The sequence below is a fragment of the Heteronotia binoei genome, chromosome 15 (genome assembly GCF_032191835.1).
Source record: "Heteronotia binoei isolate CCM8104 ecotype False Entrance Well chromosome 15, APGP_CSIRO_Hbin_v1, whole genome shotgun sequence".
Classification (NCBI taxonomy): domain Eukaryota; kingdom Metazoa; phylum Chordata; class Lepidosauria; order Squamata; family Gekkonidae; genus Heteronotia; species Heteronotia binoei.
This window is the reverse complement of record NC_083237.1, coordinates 45,466,156-45,480,410: the sequence shown is the minus strand read 5'-3', so window position 1 is coordinate 45,480,410 and position 14,255 is coordinate 45,466,156. Positions and strand designations below refer to the sequence as shown.

At 40.7% G+C, this 14,255-nt stretch overlaps 1 long non-coding RNA gene across 1 annotated transcript; it reads right to left on the bottom strand.

Moving 5' to 3' along the window:
• Nucleotides 1-4,154: 4,154 nt before the first annotated feature.
• On the bottom strand, nt 4,155-5,281 carry LOC132583860 (uncharacterized). The gene is made up of 2 exons (XR_009556222.1): nt 4,963-5,281; nt 4,155-4,510 (listed from the first exon to the last, which is right to left on the bottom strand). It is a non-coding gene; the product is annotated as an uncharacterized LOC132583860 (long non-coding RNA).
• Between the last annotated feature and the right edge of the window lie 8,974 nt (nt 5,282-14,255).

Below are 14,255 nucleotides of genomic sequence, written 5' to 3'. Positions count from 1 at the left end.
ATTCTGAATCTCAAGAGTCTCAGAGTGGTTTACAATCTCCCTTACCTTCCTTCCTTACCCACAACAGTCACCCTGTGAGGTAGGCAGGGCTGAGAGAGCTTTTACAGAAGCTGACCTTTCAAGGACAGCTCTACAAGAGCTATGGCTGACCCAAGGCTATTCCAGCAGTTGCAAGACGAGGAGTGGGGAATCATACCCGGTTCTCCCAGATAAGAGGCTGCACATTTAACCACTTCACCAAACTGGCTCTCTGGGGCCTCAAGGCTTAATGTGCATGCAACCATAATGGCACTTTGGACAAATCAGTGTAGCAATCGTGCTATTTCTATACATCCCACTTGTAAGCCAGGCCATATTGATAACACCAGCCACTCCACCTTGGTTCATTGTTTTTCAAGGTTCCACAGAAACTGGGTTGACGTACAAGCCGGTAGGTGCGTGAAATATTTTAGGGATTCATTCCACCCATACCCTCCAAAACTAATTTTACAAAGTGAATTGGCCCTTTAGGAGGATATGGGTGGAATGAATCCCTGCAGTATTTAATGCACATGCAAACTTCTACATCAGCCCACAGTTATTGTGCAACCGATAAAATTTTTGAGCTACTGTATCAATTAGTTTGCACTTGGGCCATTTTTCCTGAGCTAAGAAAAAAATGTGTGAGCTGAAAGCTAAAAAACTGTGAGCTAGTTCACACTAACTCAGCTTAGAGGGAACATTGGCTACCACATGAGTAGCCTTGACCTTAGATAGCACCGGCTAGCCTGATTTCGCCAGGTCTGAGGCTAATCAAGGTGAGCCCCGGCTAGTATTTGGATGGGAGACTCTCAAGGAACACCAGGGTCACAATGCAAGGGCAGGCAATAGCAAGCCACCTCTGAACATCTTGTGCCTTGAAAAGCCCATGGGGTCGCCATAAGTCATGTGTGACTTGATGGCACTTTCAACCACCACCACATCACATGGCTGGGCTTACTGCTGGCTCTCAGGGATGGCCAGAATAAATCTATGAAATGTTTGCTGATTAGAGAGGTAAGATGAAGGTAGTCCCCTGTGCAAGCACCAGTCGTTTCTGACTCCGGGGTGACGTTGCGTCATGACATTTTCACGGCAGACTTTTTATGGGGTGGTTTGCCATTGCCTTCCCTAGTCATCTACACTTTTTCTCCAGCAAGCTGGGTACTCATTTTACTGACCTTGGAAGGATGGAAGGCTGAGTCAACCTTGGGCTGCCTACCTGAACCCAGCTTCCGCTGGGATCGAATTCAGGTTGTGAGCAGACAGCTCGGACTGCAGTACTGCAGCTTTACCACTCTGCACCACAGGGCTACTGATTAGAGAGGTAGTCTCATTTAATAAGTAGAGCTGATAACTCTTCTTCTGGCACATGAGAAGATGTTCCTCATGTGCTGCTCTGACCCTCTTCATGCCTCCCCTCACTTCTGAGGGTTCTTCTACCTTATAAGAAAACAAAACAGGAGTCCAGCAACACCTTAAAGACATCAACATGTGCTTCAGAGTCAGTTTTTGTCTTCAGGTGCATCTGATAAAATAATCTTTGACTCACAAAAGCTTATTTGTCAAGTCTTTACAGTGCCATTTGGACTTCTGTTTTATTTTGCTGTTACAAGCCAACTAGAGTCCCCTCTGGACTCTTTTACCTTATGGCCAGATTGCTGTATAGCTTTTCTACCTTGGAGACTGCAGAAAACTCACTAATTGGCAAGGTTTGGATAGCAACGTCCTATGCAGCCGCTTTATAAAGTGGTTGCCTGTTCAACTGGTTGGCCATCATAATTTCTGAAAATGTGTGCCTCTGAGACCCCTTCCTGTTTACCATTTTCCTGCAAGCAGTGATAACCGTGGGAGGTGGATATGAAAGCTTAGGGCACAGCAGTATGTCCAACAAGCAGAAAGCACAACAATTTACAAGTGTGCTTAGTTTATTTCTCCACGATTTTGCCACAAGCACATCACCATAGTTTTGAGACCCCTCCCTCCCCAGCAGTTATTAAAGTACACAAAAAAGCTTTTGTATGACCCTCCCCCCCCCCCCAAAAAAAAATCTTTGCAAATCTTGTTTCACCATTTCAAAATTCCCCTTCCTGCTTCAGTGGGGCTATAGGATTGGATCCAACCAGCTTTTCCACTCTAAATATTCTTAGCTTGGGGGGATAGTTCTAGTAGCCCCTCCCCAACCTGCTTAGGCTATGAGCCAAGCCACTGGTCTTCCTGAGAGCAGAGGGGTGCAGGAGAAGGGAGAAAGCTGAGCTACATTAAATTTGCCCACCAAAGGAGGCAAGACCAGCTCAGTCAATAGAAAGTAAATTACTGAAATTACGCCTAGTGTTGTGGTTACATTTTCACTGACCATTGTTACGGTCTTGTTTCAAGATCCAACCCTACGTAAGGGCAGATTGCCTTTGTCCAGTCCTCTTGACAAACACAGCTGCCATTTTTGTGAATAAGACATATATTTTTTAGCCTCAGTACATGAGTTTGGGAACCCAGATATTCGAGGGTGTGATTTTCTGTACCAAAGCTGGAAAATGTGTGTGTTGCTCTATTAGGGTTGCCAGGTGGGCAACCCTATTAGAGCTCACCCAAAATAACAGCTGATCTCCAGAGATCTGTTCCCCTGGAGAAAATGGCTGCTTTGGAGGGTGGACTCTATGGCATTAAGCCCTGCTAATGTCCCTCCCAATTTATGCCCTCCTCAGGCTTCACCCCCAAATTTCTAGGAGTTTCCCAAACCAGAGTTGGCAAGCCCATGCCCTATTTGTTACAAAATGGCAAGGAGGATTGTGGGTGGCGCACTCTCCCATTACGCAGGTTCGGAGCACCAAAATTGTAATGACTGGTCAGCACTGTTTGTCAGTGTTGTTCTCTCCATGTGTGGGCCCCAGAAGAATTGTCCCACCCTGATGGGTCCACAGCCATTCCTCAAAAGTAGGCCATTGCATTGTGTCAGATCTCTTTATTTGAGTTAGCAATTGCACTAAACCAAACTGGTTAACCACCATGTGAAACAGGATACAAAACTAGATGGACCACTGGTCTGGTACAACAGGGCTCTTTTTGTGGGTTATTTTTAAATATATATATATATTTTTAAATATATATATATCCAAGCAATTGTGAACTCTCACAAACAGCCCTCTCCTCAGCTGTGCAGCCGTGCTGGCCTTTTTGGCATTCAATTAGCATTGGTAAAAATCATAAACTTTTGGCAGTTTTGGAGAAAATGTAATGTTAGTTTTTCCTTTTTCTCCACAGCAGACAGCCCATGGCTGCTGTAATCATTCGGTGCAGGTTACAACATACGGTGCTTTCTGAAAAGGGCTTATTTAAAAAAAAAAATCAAGTAAAACAAAAGTTATTAGCTTGTCCTGGTCTAGAGAGCAACAGTTGCCATTTTAGCTGCACAACACACAACCTTCCTTTTAAGATGCAAATATTTCAGTTAAGGATGCCAATTCAGGTTTGAGAAATTCCTGGATATTTTGGGGTACAGCCTGGGGAGGGGAGGTTTGGTGAGGAATCTCAGTGGGGTATAATACCACAAAGTCCACCTTCCAAAGCTGCCATTTCCCCAGGGCAACAGATCTCTGTCCTCTGAAAAATCAGTAGGAATTGCAGGAGAATTCCAGGCTCCCACTAGGAGGTTGGTAATCCTAGTTAAGGCATGGTGGTGAAATTCTAGCAGGAGTTCCTTTGCATATTAGGCCACACACCCCTGATGTAGCCAATCCTCCAAGAGCTTACAAAAAAGAGGCTTGTAAGCTCTTGAAGGATTGGCTACATCAGGGGTGTGTGGCCTAATATGCAAAGGAACTCCTGCTAGAATTCCACCCCTGGAGTTTCCAATCTAACACCAGGTTGCTGGATGTGATCCCACCCCAACCCCATCCCACCCCTGCAAGCTTGTGTGTGGCTGTTATAGTTGATCCACCAGTGTACAGAAATTAATTTCTACATCCAGCTTGTGGTGTCTGTACTGGGAACTACAGTATGCTAAATATTAAATGGAATGCAATTGGCCAGTCAGGCTTTTTTTTTTTTTTTGCCATTTTGTCTTATCATTTAATGTTCTTTGAAAGCCAGCCTCCCCCAGTTTCTTTTTTTTACTTAAAATATATATATTCTAAAACTTAAAATGAGATAAAATACTATTTCTGTTACTCAATAGCTGCATATCCCTGCAACTTTTACACTTTTGGGCGAGCAAGATTTTTCTTATCCCCTTTCCTTAAGAGTCATTCCGTAATATCCTCTCATTGCCTGATTTTGTCCATTCTGTTTCCGTTGTGCTGCATTTCCAAGTCAACAATCTGGAACCTCGAGATGCATCTTCAGACCTTGGGCTGAACGACTGCTCTCTTTGCCAGTTAATTTTTTTTTTGCCAAAGGTTAACCTTTCTTCAGGAAAGCTCTGGAATAGCTCAGAGAGGCCATGCCAGCTGCCCACAAAGTAAACATGGTTTTCATCCAGGGTGGAGCCTCATACCTGCCAAAAAAAATAAAAAATCCATAGTATTTAAAAATGTAAGAAAAACCATCAAGCATCAACTGGAAGACATAAAATGCATTAGCAGTTTAAAAGAACAGATGCTAAGTCTCCCACCCACTAATTCTTAATGCCAGAATAAAATGTCTCAGAAAATACGTATCTGCATCTTGATTTTTTTTAAGTCTAAAGAAGCATCAAATCTAAACAGGCAGATTCCTATGATGAAAAGGAAAGCATGCTTCGTAAACAGGAAAAGAAGCATGGAAATGAGTACCGAAAGCATCTTTAAAACATGCATTAAAAGAAAAACCCAAAGCGACAAAACAGCTTCCTCTTTCAGAAAGACTGAAGGATAACATTGGTGTGAGAGCTTTATATAATACGCTGCTATCCACCTCCCTCCCACCCCCATGACAGACTTTTCCAAAATAGACATGGGTTTTAAATACCAGGTTTTGCTGCAATCCAGAAGCCAGAATCCCCATCTGAAACCTTGCCTGAAATGGGCGGGGAGGGGGTGGGGAGACATACATACACATATGCTGTTCCCCTTCTTGGCTGGCATCCATCAATCGCTGATCGCAGGGCTGGCGATTCTACAGCATATATATGATGTAGGACAAGATAACCAGGCCAATAATGGCAAAAAACATCAGAATGAAAATGTCCAACATGGTGATGGGAGGGGGAGGGAAACAAGGACAGCAGCAAACTCTCCGTGAGAGAGAGAGACGAGAGACGGCTGGATGGTGCAGTGAGGGAGGGAAGGAAGGAAGGAGGGAGGGAGGGATTTGCAGGCAAAGGGAGGATGTGAGGAGGAAATGGAGCTGTCTTTTTCTTCCAGGGAAGAGGGTGAAAGGCAGCCTGAGCAGAGGGGACCACCGTTTCAGATTGTAGTTGGAAGCGCAGAGTCAGTGGTGGCAGATCAGCTGGATGCAGATTTAGTGGGAAAGCTGGGATGTAAAATGGACAAAGATGCTAGATGCAACCCAAGCCCGAAAGGCTTTCCTCGCTTTTCCTAATTGTTCTTGCTTTTAATTCTGGTGCATCACAGACTACTGGAACCAGGAACAGGACAGCATAAGGCAGCCATCTCCTGGGGCAAGTGATTTTCAGCCAGATGTGGACATATGAAGCTGCCTTATACTGAATCAGACCCTTGGTCCATCAAAGTCAGTATTGTCTACTTAGACTGGCAGCGGCTCTCCAGGTTCGCAGGCTGAGGTTTTTCACACCTATTTGCCTGGACCCTTTTTTGGAAATGCCAGGGGTTGAACCTGGGACCTTCTGCTTCCCAAGTAGATGCTCTACCACTGAGCCACCATCCCTCCCCATGTGGTGGAATGGAGTTCTGTGTTTGGAGGCAAGGAGGAATTCTTTCCCAGGTCAGACTAGCTCTGCCCCAGAATCCCCTCCCTGCCTTTCAAGATATAACTTGCTTCATTTGGAGGCCGTTAATCTTTTCTAGAGTTCTTTCTCTGACCTGGATGGCCTAGGCAGCAAGTTTGACGTCTTCAGGTCTCAGAAGCTAAGCAGGGTCAGCCCTGGTTAGTACTTGGACAGGTGACCTCCAAGAAAGTCCAGGGCCTCCACGGAGAGGCTGGTAATGGCAGATCATCTCTGAACGTCTCTGGTCTTTAAAACCCTATGGCTCGCCGTAAGTTGTTGAAACTTAACAGCACTTTCTACCACCACCAGAGATCTTTGTAACAGAAAGTGAGTCACCCAATTTATTAATTTGAACTGACTGGAACTGTCCCCTATAAAAATGTATTGTGCACTAATTATAGTTGCTGAGCACTACCTTTATTTCAGATAAAACATTTAACATTCATATAAAACATCTTAATTTCTAGTCTGCCCTATCCCGTGAGCGGGCTCAGGGCGGATCACAACAGAGCCAGTTTGGTGTGGTGAAGTGTGTGGACTCCTGTCTGGGAGAACCGGGTTTGATTCTCCACTCCTCCATTTGCACCTGCTGGAATGGGCTTGCTGAAAGCAAGGTATAGTCCCGTACTTCAGGATTAAATTTCCTCCATATATCTTCCAGATTTTCTTGTTTAACCAATTCAAAAAAAGATTTTGGCAATTTTCCTTCTTTATTATTTTTTTTGTCCAAATCTATCCAATGCATTCTGGATTGTTCCATTAAAGACCCCCATTATCAAAACTTGATCATATGTCAGTTTATCAAGTTGTTGTGTAACATCCTTAAAAAAATACATCCTTTGCTCCGTTTGGCGCGTACAATTCCAATAACAACGTTTTTTCCCCATTCAAATTTATTTCTACTGCTACAAATCTTCCATTTTTATCTTTAAGTACTAATTTTGGATCCAATTCCTGTTTAACATAAAAAATCACTCCCCTTTTCTTCTGCTCAGCCAGGGAATAAAATTCTAATCCCAATTGTTTATTCCATAAAAATTTATAATCCTTCTGTTTTATATGTACTTCTTGTAGACAAACTATATTAGAATTTTGCTTTTTAATCCAATTAAATGTTGCCCTTCCTTTTTGTGGTGAATTTAGTCCATTTACATTCCAAAATAATAATTTGTAATCCATCATGGTGCAAATTCTTTATGTTTTTCATAAAATCTACGCAGTTCCTGTTCATTTGTAATTGTAATTCTTTTTCCCTGAAGTTCAAAGCTCAAACCTTCAGGTATTATCCATCTATACCTCATTTCATTTTCCCATAATTTCTGTCAGTTTTTTGTATGTTCTTCTGTCATTTATCACTTGCCTTGGTAACTCCTTCATGATTCATACTCTACTACCTCCCACTATCAATGTTTTTTCAAAATTTTTGTTCATGATCTTTCCCACCATTTCCTTTGTCATATATCTTATGACCACATCTCTTGGTAGATTATTTTTTTGGCATAGAATGAATTCACTCTATACATATAGTCATACATATTTTTAGTCTCTTCAGGATCTTCCTCCAAAAATTCTGCAATTGTTTTTATTATATATTCTTTCAAGTCACTTTCTTCCTTTTCAGGTACTCCTCTCAGATGTATCTGAGTCTCCATCAATTTGCAGTCATGGATTGCCACTTTTTCTTGTATTTTCATCAAGGTGGAATCATGTACTTTCATTCTCCCTTCTACCTCCTGCACTTTCTTAGATGTTTCTTCAGTCTCATTTCTGAGATCCTCAGTATCTTTTTTAATCTCTTCTATAATTTCTTTCTTAGAGGCAGTTATCATCTCTTTCACACCTTTCATCATTCTAGCTTCCATTGCCTCTAATTGTTCCTGCATTTTCTCCAGAGAAGTAGCCCTTGTATGGGTTTGCTTGTGCTGACATTTAAAACCACCGAAAATTTTACTCTAACCAATTTAAAATTTGACTATCAGATTCAAAAGATTAGAGCTTGCTTTTTCCAACAAGCTTAATTTCGCCGTCCTCAGAGCCTCCTAGCCTGAGATATTAATTTTTAAAGTTTTTATTTCTTTCAAAATGGCGGTCGCGAATTTCTACTTCCCTTTAAAAAAAAATGTGTTCCTTTAAATGCTTCTAAAATCCATTAACAATAATGTCCAATTGTATTTATCTTTTCATCACCGCCTCAATTGTTTCCAACAATTATTAATGTCCCAAACACCTTAAAAATATTATTTTAATTTTGACCTCCTTGCAATGGCCGCCGATGTTTTTCTATGGTATTATAGTCCTAGAGTAGGCTTTTCATCTAGTGCTTCCTGCTTTACTTGCCACCAAATCTTGTTTTTGCTGGTAGAGAGATCTCACGATACTTGCCAAACTTCCTGTGTTGACTGTATATGCTGCAGGTCTGTGACAATGGTGCTCTTTTTCAAAACCGCAAGTAGACCAAACAATAAATTCCTTCTCACTTTTTAGCACTGTCCTTTAAATTTAAAAAGTCCAAATTTCACCTCTTCATCCCTTTTTCTTCCAAGCTTTCTAGATTTCCATTTCCCACCTTCTGAATTTATTCTGTTTAACTTAAATAGTCCCAGAATGAAAGATAGTAATCTGTACCTTTTCTGCAAATTATCCAGATCCACATCGGTCTTGTGTAGCTTTAGATGTTTAGTAATGTCCAAGAAGGTTAGGATTCTGTTGAGCTTATGTCAAATAAATGACTCTGGAAACTTCTGCAGATTATGAAAATGCAACTCTTCTCCGGAGACCCCTCAAAGCCTCAAAGGAGCCCCCCCTCCGGGACTCCCTTTTAGCCAAGGTAAATCTCCTCAAAGTTTTTTGCGCATATCTTGGACTAATGTGATTGAGAAAAGTAGGCAGTAGGCATTAATTTGCCTTCCACTACCCTGAACAGACGTTCCAGCCTGCTCCCTTTATGAGAAGCAGCTCAGCTTGGCATTTTCCTACCCCGGAAGTCATTGAAAAAAATCAAGAAGATGGGAGATTAAATGAAGATTTACTACAGAATAAAGAAATAGTGACATGTCTAGAAAACAAAACCAAAGCTTTCTTCCAAATAAACAACAGAGAAGATATTGAATTCCAGACGGTGTGGGATGCCTATAAGGCAGTAATGAGAGGAATATTGATAACATTGAACAATAAAGATAAGAGGGCAAAAGATAAACAGATGTTGGACATTCAAAATGAAAGAAAAAAAGTGAATTAAGGAAAAGGCCAGGGAAAAAGAAAATTATGAGGGAGATTACAATATTACAAACACAAATGAGACATTTGTTAAATAAAGAACTGGAATGGAATTTGAAAAAATTACAGCAAAAGTCTTTTGAAGGAGCAAATAAACCTGGAAAGTACCTGGCCTGGCAATTAAAAAAAAAGAGAGAAAGTAAAATTATTAGTAAGACTGTGGCTGGTGGAAGAGAGATGGTGGATCAAGAAGGAATAAAAAGAGAATTTTTAAAATATTATGCTAAATTATTTAAGGGTGTTAAAATAAAGAAAAGATAGAACTGTATTTACAAAAATATTAAAATAGCACCCTTAACAGAAAATATGAAAGAAGTTTTGAATGCGCCAATTGAAAGAATAGAGATTGAAGGTGCAATCAATGCAATGAAAATTGGAAAGGCACCTGGGCCAGATGGATATACAGCTAAGTTCTTTAAAACCTTTAAAGAGGAATAAATACCGAAACTTCAAAAATTGATGAACATGATAAGATTAAAAGGTAAAATACCAAATACATGGAAGGAAGCAGTGATCTCGTTAATTCCAAAAGAAGATAGAGATGTCACGAATGTAAAAAATTATAGACCGATTTCATTATTGAATAATGACTATAAAATATACACAAGAATACTGGCAGAACGACTTAAGCAATATTTGATAAACTTTATAAAGGAAGATCAAGTGGGGTTTCTTCCCAAAGGACAGATAAGAGACAATATTAGGACTGTTGTAAATATTGTAGAATATTATGAAAGACATCCAGAAAAGGAAGTAGCATTATTCTTTGCAGATGCAGAGAAAGCATTTGATAATCTAAACTGGGACTTTATGTTTGCAGTTATGGAGAAAATGGAGTTGATAAAAGCAAAGATGATAAAGATGATAAAAGCAATATATACTGAACAACGTGCAAGGCTATGTATAAATGCAGACCTTACAGAAGATATGATAATTAGTAAAGGTACAAGACAAGGGTGTCTGCTCTCTCCACTGTTGTTTATAATGACACTTGAAATTTTGCTGATGCAAATTCAAGAAGACAAAGAAATAGGATTAAAAATAAAAGGATTTACTTATAAATATAGAGCATTTGCAGATGATATGTTAATAAATGAAAATCCCTTGCTGTTAGCTAAAATACAAGAATATGGAGAACTGGCGGGATTTTATATAAATACAGAAAAATCAAAAATTTTATGTAAGAATATGCAAGTAAGTAAATAAAAGGAGTTACAAAAGCTAATGGGTTGTGAAGTTACCTCGAAGGTAAAATATTTAGGTGTGGAGATAACAATGAAGAATATTGATCTGTTTAAAAGTAATTATGAGAAGCTATGGCGTAAAATGGATGAAGACATGATAAAATGGAATAAACTTAATTTGTCATTGCTGGGAAGAATAGCTGCAATTAAAATTAACATTTTACCAAGAATAATGTATTTATTTCAAACTATTCCGATTGTGAATAGACAGCAGTTTAACAGATGGCAGAGGAAGATCTCAGAATTTGTGTGGGCTGGGAAGAAACCAAGGATCAAAATGAAAATTTTAACAGATGCAAAAGAGAGGAGGATTCCAATTACCAGATTTAAAACTATAGTATGAAGCAGCCTGCTTTGTGTGGATAAAAGAGTGGGTAATGCTATTAAACAGAAAACTTTTGGCATTGGAAGGTCATGGAAATAAATTCGGCTGGCATGCTTATATGTACTATGGAAAAAAAAGATGGATGGTTTTTTCTCTCACCATTATATAAGAAATAATTTGTTGACTACATGGATGAAATATAAGAAATATGGTGATGAGAGAAAACCGTTATGGATAGTGCCAGCAGAAGTGATAAAAATAACGGCTGAAGTGGGTGAAGAAAAGTGATTGTCATATAATCAGCTATTAAAAATATAAGGCGGTAAAATAGAGCTGAAAACTGCGAAAGAGTTGAATAATAAATATGACTGGTTTCAAATACAACAAATAAAGAGTTTGGTGGAAAAAGACATTAAAACTGAAGGAATAAGAAAAGAACAAACAGAAATGGAAATAGTTCTGCTTGGAGATAATGAAAAATTAATTTCAAAACTATATAAACTGCTTTTGAAATGGCCTACAGAAGATGAAGTAGTGAAATCTCAAATGATTAAGTGGGCAATTAATGTAAATAAAGAAATACAGATGGAAACTTGGGAATATCTTTGGAAGAATTCTATAAAGCTTTCAACATGTTATAATATTAAAGAGAACTGTTTTAAAATGATGTATAGATGGTATATAACTCCTAAAAAGTTGGCAAAGATGAACAATAAGATGCCAGATAGATGTTGGAAGTATAAAAAACATGAAGGTTCTTTTTACCATATGTAAAAGACTTGTGAAAGAGCAAAAAAGTATTGGCAGATGATTCAACAAGAAATATCTAAGATCTTGGGATATGAAATCAAGAAAGTTGCAGAGACTTTTCTGTTGGGATTATATATGGAATAATTTCCAAAAGAAAATAGAACTATAATTTAAAAGATAAAAGATAAAAAAGAAGTAATTAATAATGCAAGAATTGATTGTTACCATATGTTACTGGAATAAAATTGTTTTAAACCAAGACTTGAGTACTTAACACCACTCTAAAGCAGGGTTTCCCAAACCTTTTTCCCCCGTGGCCCGGTTATTTTTACACTTCTCCTTTGTGGCTCACTAAAATTCGGGAGTGGAGCCAGGAGACTTTGCGGGTAGAGCTGGGAGACAGGAACTATGTCATTTCCTGTGGTGTCACTTGCGGGTCAAGGGCCAACACAGAGACATTGGGGGATGGAAGGAAGGAAAACAGAGCCCAGGCTTTGCAGCCTGTGTCAGTCTTCAAGCCTAGCTTTTATATGCATGACACAGAGACATTGGGGGATGGAAGGAAGGAAAATGGAGCTCAGGCTTCAAGCCTAGCTTTTCTCTGCACAACAGAGAGATGGAAAAGGAAGAAAGCAGAGCAGAGCTTATACCTTGCTGGGGGTGGGGCTAGCTTTGGCTTTTCTTGTGACCCGGTATTGAGGCTTCCGTGGCCCGGTACTGGGTCATGATCCTGAAAATGGGAAACGCTGCTCTAAAGTATTTAACATCTGTAATTAAGAACAACATGTAAAGTAATGAAGCCCACTGTAACAAGGAATATTCTACAAACAAAGTAATACAATATGCAGTGTGACACAGTGCAGTAACTCAGTACAAATTCAGGTTGCTCTTAACCAGTAGATATCAAGCCAGTCCAAAAGTGTGGCTCAGCCAACAGTATCCTTCTCTGGCCACTTCAGACTTGATCACCTTAAGGAAGCAGAGCTGTAACAGTGATCGATAATATCCGGTTTTGGGTAGCCTTAGCCTTCAAGCTTGCATAAATCTCAGAGCAATGTCCCAATGTCTGAAATAAATTCCCAGAGGGGAAAAAAATATTCTAGCTGTCAGGAGGTCTATCGCCTTCCTTTGGATTGAAATATGATCCTTCTACTCCTAGGCTCAGCGTCCTGCAAACAGAGCTGGAACCGATGATGTTCCAATAGACTATGGAATGCTGTGACAGGGAGGCCAGACTCGATGTACTATGGGTGCCCGCTGCCTCACTTAAAGGCCTGGCAGAACAGCTCAGTTTTACAGGCCCTACTAAAAGGTAGTAGATCAGGTAGGGTCCTAATCTTTAACCGAAGCATGTTCCACCAGGCTGGAGCCAGAGCAGAAAAAGCTCTGGCTTTAGTTGAGGCAAGATGGATGTCCTTCAGGCCAGGGACAACCTGCAGATAGTGATTAGTTGAATGCAAAGTCCTTCGGGGCAAATATGGATAGAGGCGGTCCCTCAGATATGCTGGTCCCAGATCGCACAGGGCTTTAAATGTCAGTACCAAAACCTTGAAGCAAATCCCGTACTCAATAGGTAGCCAATACAATAGGTGCAGTGCTGGCTGTATGCTTGCCCAGAAAGGCAATGCAGTTAGCAAACAACCATTTATGTACAGTCGTCATAAGACGTTCCCTTAAATGCCACATTTGGAAGAAGTTTAGGATCCAAAGTGGCCTATGTGGCTCTCCCTACCTCCGATTTACTTCACAATAGCCCTGTGAAGCTGGTTGGAAGAGTCATCATACACTATAAGCGATATGGCTGAATAGGGATTTGAACCCAGATTCCCCTATCCTAGTTAACAGACTAGCACCTCTGCTTCACTGTCTGTTGGATAGCACCACTAGACAACCTTTTAAGATCAATAACCAACCTATGCCCCAACCTGGATAGCTCAAGCTGGCCTGAGCTTATCAGATCTCAGAAGCTAAGCAGAATTGGCCTTGGTTTGTATTTGGATGGGAGACCACCAAGGAATACCAGGAATGTGATGCAGAAGGCGACAACGGCAAATCACCTCTGGATAATCTCTTGCCTTGAAAACCCCACCAAAGGTCTCCAAAGTCAGTTTTGACTTCCACAGTTAACAGAATGGCCTGTCCCGGAGAAATGTGTCTCTAAACCTGTGCGTGTTCAGGTTCAATTTCAAGGCTGTGCTGCATTCTAGCACCAAAACCCGGTTTCTAGCCCCAGTGTTAAGGCAGTTTGGTTCAGTAGATGCATTTTAACTCTCTCTTTTGGAGTGTAGTTATTTAGGAGCACACTGGTGTTAGCCTTGGGCAAATCAGTGTTGGTTAAGAAGACTGCAGTGGTAAAGCAGCAGTACTGCAGTACTGTGATCTGAACTCTCTGCTCATGACCTGAGTTCGATTCTGGTGGAAGCTGGATTCAGGTAGCCGGCCCAAGGTTGACTCAGCCTTCCATCCTTCTGAGGTCGGTAAAATGAGTACACAGCTTGCTGGGGGGAAAGTGTAAAAGACTGGGGAAGGCAATGGCAAACCACCCCGTAAAAAGTCTGCCGTGAAAACGTTGTGAAAGCAACGTCACCCCAGAGTTGGAAACAACTGGTGCTTGCACAGGGGCCCTTTCCTTTCCTTCTCTCTGAATCAGAGAGGCTTACAATCTCCTGTATCTTCTCCCCCCCACAAGAGACACCCTGTGAGATGAGTGGGGCTGAGAGGGCTCTCCCAGAAGCTGCCCTTTCAAGGACTACTCCTG